The following is a 6896-nucleotide window of genomic DNA, read 5'->3' on the forward strand; positions in this document are numbered from 1 at the left end:
TGGCACTATAAAACCAGCTTAAGTCTAGGCTAGTACAAGCAGCCACACATACACGCGCATGCACGTCGTCATATGAGCTAAATATTCTCAAGTACGACGTTAAACCCCATTTCACCACCTCACCTTACATTATCGTCTTCGCCTTGCGTATGGTTTTAACTCAGAGGTTCATCCATGGCTCGGCCAAGAATATGTAGAGCTCATTGAAGATCCCCTCGCTCTCTGGCACGTAAAGGGGTCAATGACCGTGAGCTGGTAATGAACCTTACCAACCTGGTTGTGTCAGGATCACTCTCTTTGTTACAGATATTTATTACAACCAATTAAGATTTTGACCCGGAGGCCCGTCAATTGTTTTCCTCCATTATTATGGCTAAGTATTCAAAGTATATTGATCAGTATCTACGTATATCATTAAGGATTCAATAAGCATAATAATGTCTGCTTTATCACTATATTTTGAAACCGTTGAAGAGTACTCCGTGTACAAATCAAAGTCAAAATGCCCTGTGTAGAACTATGTTTTTAATTTCATTTGAAAAAACAGGCTCATTCCATGGATGTTGTGCATGTGCAAGAAATGTGCTCAAGAAAAACAAAACTCCAGTGAATAGGGAAACGCCCGAACAAATACATTTCCGTGAATTATTAATTCGTGGCAATGAAGTTCCTGATAAAAACACAGTAAATACATGGACATCTGTTCATGGTTCATGTAACTGGATGTCATATTTCTGTAACACATGTTACGCAAGACTCCACATCATACAATTCACATTGATTCACTGTCTTCTACTCCATAACATATACAGTTAATAGCTGTTCAAAACTGTTTACAATGAAATACAAATGTCCATGAATTATAAATTCAAGAGATTTTTTCATGGTGGCATGCCAATCCTGTTCTGCAGAAAAGACAACACGTTGCTGAAATGACTCAAGAGTCGCATTACCCAAGAATTTAATCATTCTTGCCATATCCAAACATAACAGAACCCAAATACACTCCTGTATGCAGTGTCCTGGCATTGATGAACAAGTATCTCGAGCTGTGAGCTTATTGTCTCCTGTGACATGAATTCTCAATATTTTGTATAATGTTACCAAGTCACAGTAGATGACTTAGTTATCACTTTTTTAAATAGGCATTACTTGTCACACGGAGGAATCGGTCACTTAACCCTTAGGCTCAAATATTAACGACATGCGTCTTAACATTTATAACCATTATCCTTTTAACATTCCAGCAAGAAATCATTATTTTGGGTATGCGTTTATATAACACTGTGTGGTATTCTTTAACAGCGAGTGGGCAATCACGTCGATTCAATCACTATTCAAGTTACATAACAGGTGTTAAGGTGACATTTTGCTTTCACATATTATTCACATTGCGCGTTTTGTCAATTATACTCCTTAATCATCATCTTATTATCGCTTTTTCTAGCTAGATATGTCATATATTCATTCAAGCTGAGTGTAACTATGGCCTTATAACCAATCTATATTGAAATAAAACGAAATATAGCACAAACATAATTCTAAATGTTAATACTACGCCCAGCACGTAAGCGGCAAATATATCCTTTTCAACATTCTGGCACATATAATACCTATTATGTGGAGATGTATCTGCTGTTAAATCTAAATAACTGTATAACTTCCAGTTACATCTGTTTGACACCTGGACTAATATAAAAAACGAGTGATCCTTTTACGTTAGAGTATAACCACAAAGGACAAACTACTAACGCTCAGTTGTCTCACAAGTCCAATGTCTTTTGTGATTATGAGAGTAAGGTTGCATTGGGTCGGACCTGTATGGAGTCAGAGCTTGTGGGAAACTGCAGGATGACAATGACATAGGACACGATAGTCCCAACCATCTGGAAAAGCAAACAAAATAGTGGTAAGATATTTCTGAATATATCAGATTATTACCTGCAAAAATATTTTTTTCCTCTATTTTTTAAAGACAACTAGAGGCCTGAAAATAGTATTACTTTTCTTTCTTTTAAACAAAATACATTATCTTTCCTTTGGAGCAGTGATCGAAAATTATTCAGTCTGCAAGACACATCCCAGATCTCTATTCCCAGGAATCTATGTGTGTCTTTTCAGGCGGCTTCAGTTGTATGCGGTCTGTCCTGGTTCAGTCATCGTAACAGCGTGATCTGATTCGCCATGATTTGGCAATAACTAGAGAGGAATGGCCACTGAATGGATCAAGTAATGAGAGTTGGTGAAATGCATGTGATGTCATATATCGTATTTTCATGATGCCAGTCACTGAATTGCCTGTTGAAGACACGATTATTCGTAGCCTGTTGTCACATAGCGAGTTTGAAGCAAACACAAAACAGCCTAGGTGACGTTTACGTATAGACAAATACATATATTAGAGAGCGTAGGAATAGTGCATTCAGCAATGATTATAAGAGTGGTACAAATTCAAAGCAGATGAGCCAATGTTTGATATCATGGGCAATAAACATATTCACCAAGCACACACACACACACACACACACACACACACACACACACACACACACACACACACACACACACACACACACACACACACACACACACACACACACACACACTTGAACTAAACCGATTACCATTTCAGGCCCCATTAGCAATTCCCTGTGAGTATTAATCATGATTGTCGTAAATGGCGGCGGATCAGATGAGAGCATTAGATGATTTATCCCATTTTCATTCAGTTCATATCAATGGCACAGGTTGAAACATTGCCCAACAGAAGCTTAAAAATCAGTCGCATGTGCCACGAAAGGATCACGACTGTTTGACGTACCGTAATTACGGTTCCCTTGCTGATAGTAAAGAATCCAAGAGCTGTGATTCCAACATCGGACGTGGAGACACGAGAGAGGAACGTCTGGTACTGTATACACACATGTAGATGTATACATGTTTATATATATTTACCCATTTAAATATATCAGCATTGTCGTATATGATCGGTTACTACAAGAGTATGACTATGTGTTATCTAAAACACACATCAGGAATAAATAACAGCTATTTATGAGTGAGTGAATGAGTTAAAATTTAAAGTGTCTCTGGCAATATTTCAGTCATATTGTGACTAAGACAGTAAATACTATATAATATTATTTATAGAATCTCTCGCCAAAGGACAATCCCCATTCATATGGCGCTGATGACTTTCCGTCATCGTGGAGACCTATGGTGGACATGTGTATTTGGTCATGGAAAGCTTTCATTTTGTAAAGTCTTGTCATGTAAAGTGTCAGATCCTGGTTCATATAGATATTTGATAGATCAGACGTGGGAGGCTTTCCTTCTGTATGGTTCGGCCAGAAGTACACTCAAACGCGCAAAACGTGTTGTGGCACACACACAAGAGACAGAAACGAGTTGATTTTTTACTGACAAGAATAAGAAGGTATTACATTGAAAGATACATAATTCATGGTGTGGTAACGTTGATCAATCAGGAGAAAAGTGCACATGGCTTGTGTATGGAATACTGTAAGGGACATTCTCGCGATCTCGCATTCTCGCGATCTCGACCTTTCGAAACAAGCTAAAAATGCCAAAAGTGCGAGAATGCGAGATCGCGAGAACGCGAGATTTGGCCAAAATCTCGCTTTCTCGCGATCTCGCATTCTCGTGTTTTGGTACATAGCACTTTGTCAAAGTCGAGATCGCGAGAATGCGACATTTGTACATGCTGTCAAATCTCGCATTCTCGCTATCTCGACTTGTCAAATATGGCCACAAATATACGAAATCGCGAGATCGCGAGAATGCGACATTGCATTTTCTCGCGTTCTCGCGATCTCGCGATCTCGCGTTTTAGACGGTGTCGTTGCGCATGCGTAATATCATAAGGTCAAGGCGCATGCGCATCTTAGTACTGCTGTGGTCATGCTTCTTTCATGCTTTTCATTTCCCAAGTAGCATTTAGCAAAATTATGACATAGCTTAAAAATGCTATGTAATTTACATACACCATGTGTAGGGTAGTGTATATAAGTACGCTCCAGTTGTTACAATTTCCTATGTACTTAAAAATCCTCAACGTGTTAAATATAACGAAATTGTGAATATGAATGTCCAATAAAAGTGAAAACATGAAAGTGTCCGGAAGCTGGAAATATATTAACGTCAGTGAGTGATAAAATAGTGCTTAAAGCCGCATCAATTCGCAGCTACACCGTCAGTTATACAAACAATCACAGACCAGTGGGTTTCTCCATGATGCAATATCATATACGGCTAGCATATTCATTCAAACAAAATTCTAACAGACCAATTTGTAGCAGTCGGCTAAAATGAGCATGTCTGATGTTTTACTCGACACCATATTCGCCACTTTAATAGATTTTCTTCCGCTCCCGCCTGACTACAAAACATCCTGCTTTATACTATTCTTTTGTCTTCAAGTTCCATAAAATAGAAATACATTTGTATAGCTAATAGTTGTGTTCCTGTGGCAGCCATGATATGGCGGAGTTCCAATGTGTTATTAACCACAGACTACGGGTTACGAGTGGGATACCTGTTTATTTTCATATCGTGGTGGAAGAAGACACCCTGTAATAACAATACTATTTTTGTACACAACAAACATAACATAAAATCACATCCAATGAACATGTTATCGTAATAACTATAGTGCATAAATGTGCCTATCAACAATCATATACAGGTATTACGCGTCGCAATATCACACAGGTGACTTACGTGATCACGTGTTTACAGTGATATACAAAATGAGTGTTGACATAAAGACTTATAATAATACATAGTATAATGATTAAATATACTGTAGATGCTGTACAAAGAAACCTATTCTGTGGGTTACACGAGAATGTGTCTGCACATTCAGCAGGCGCACAGTCAACGCATGCAATAATCCCATATACGAACCACACACTGATCAAATGTAACCTTTGTCAAGTACATACAATATACATGGTAGATGAGATGTATCAATCTTACATGATACAGAAAATAGTTACCAAACAACAACTACTAGCCAACATATTGACTGGACATATAAAAAACTACCATAAGCACATTCATACACGTTAAATGGTATATTGTGTAATGATTTTGTTAACATGGGCATATTTATACCTATTTTGTGTAATGATTAATATTAGGATTTAATTTACTATGTATGTAACAATTAAAATGTATAATAACTAACCTTTGATTCTGACCAAACTGTCACACAGAACTGTACATGAAACACAAAGACACCCGTGAAGGTCCGGGTTCGAATGTATCTTCAGGAACTCATGTTTGTCGTAAGAGGCGACTAACGGGATCGGGTGGTCAGGCTCGCTGACTTGGTTTACACATATCATTGGTTCCCAATCGCGCAGATCGATGCTCATGATGTTGATCACTGGATTGTCTGGTCCACACTCGATTATTTACATACCGCCGCCATATAAACTAAACTCAATAACTCACTCACAGAAACACAAGGACAACTGACAGCTAAACTGACAACTAATTGCAGCTTAAATGCGTAAAGAAGTCGTCGTCTGCGAGACCACTATATCCTGATAATGATGATTAGTTATTCATTTACGTACACAATATACAACTACTTAATTCACCCTTGTTACATTCCTACTTTCTTTACTTGATGAAATACTCCACAAACGTAGCCATACTGAACATGCATGATGCATGTGAATGGAATCCTTCTACACTAAATGTACACGGGTGCCTTAAAAAGTTCGATTAGACAAAAAATAAATGCAAATCAACATACTTCCCGCCTCTCATGTTGTTTTAGAAATTAATCAAACTTTGTCTATTAATTTATTGCGGCCTTACCTTCACAAGCTCGGCATGCTAATATTGGAAATTAACCCCCATTCACAGCCCGGGGCACGTGCATTGCTCTAAAGAAGTGAGTGAGTTTGGCTTAACACGACTTTCAACAGTATTTATCTTGCAGTTATGTCACGGATTATCAGTTCGATGTAGTATGAAACCCACCAGCATAAGTTTCTGGCACGCTCAAGGGACGCAACTCCATTGCCACGACTGAACTACCCGTGATCACAGTTCAAGATGACTGTATAGGTAATTGGCAGAAAAACGCGAGATCGCGAGATTTGTCAAATGTCGCAATCTCGCGTTCTCGCGTTCTCGTGTTTTTGAATATTGTTACATAGAACTGTATAGGCAATTGGCACAAAATTACGAGAACGCGAGATTGCGAGATCGCAACATTTGTCAAATGTCGCAATCTCGCGTTCTCGTGTTTTTGAAAATCGTTACATAGAACTATATGGGCAATTGGCACAAAAAGCACGAGAACGCGAGAACGCGAGATCGCGAGATTTGTCAAATGTCGCAATCTCGCGATCTCGCGTTCTCGTGTTTTAAAATCGTAATATAGAACTGTATGGGCAATCGGCACAAAGCACGAGAACGCGAGAACGCGAGATCGCGAGATTTGTCAAATGTCGCAATCTCGCGATCTCGCGTTCTCGTGTTTTGAAAATCGTAACATAGAACTGTATAGGCAATTGGCACAAAAGCACGAGAACGCGAGAAAGCGAGATTGCGACATTTGACAAATGTCGCAATCTCGCGTTCTCACGTTCTCGTCGTCTTTTGAAAATCGTTACATAGAACTGTATGGGTAATTGGCACAAAGCACGAGAACGCTAGATCACGAGATCGCAAGATTTGTCAAATGTCGCAATCTCGCGATCTCGCGTTCTCGATCTTCGTTACAATTGCCCATGCAGTTCCATGTAACGATTTTCAAAACACGAGAACGCGAGAACGCGAGATTGCGACATTTGACAAATCGCGATCTCGCGTTCTCGCGTTTTTCTGCCAATTGCTCATACAGTTCTATGTAACGA

This window comes from Haliotis rubra, unplaced genomic scaffold (genome assembly GCF_003918875.1).
Source record: "Haliotis rubra isolate DU_JTF1 unplaced genomic scaffold, ASM391887v1 Scf1506, whole genome shotgun sequence".
Classification (NCBI taxonomy): domain Eukaryota; kingdom Metazoa; phylum Mollusca; class Gastropoda; order Lepetellida; family Haliotidae; genus Haliotis; species Haliotis rubra.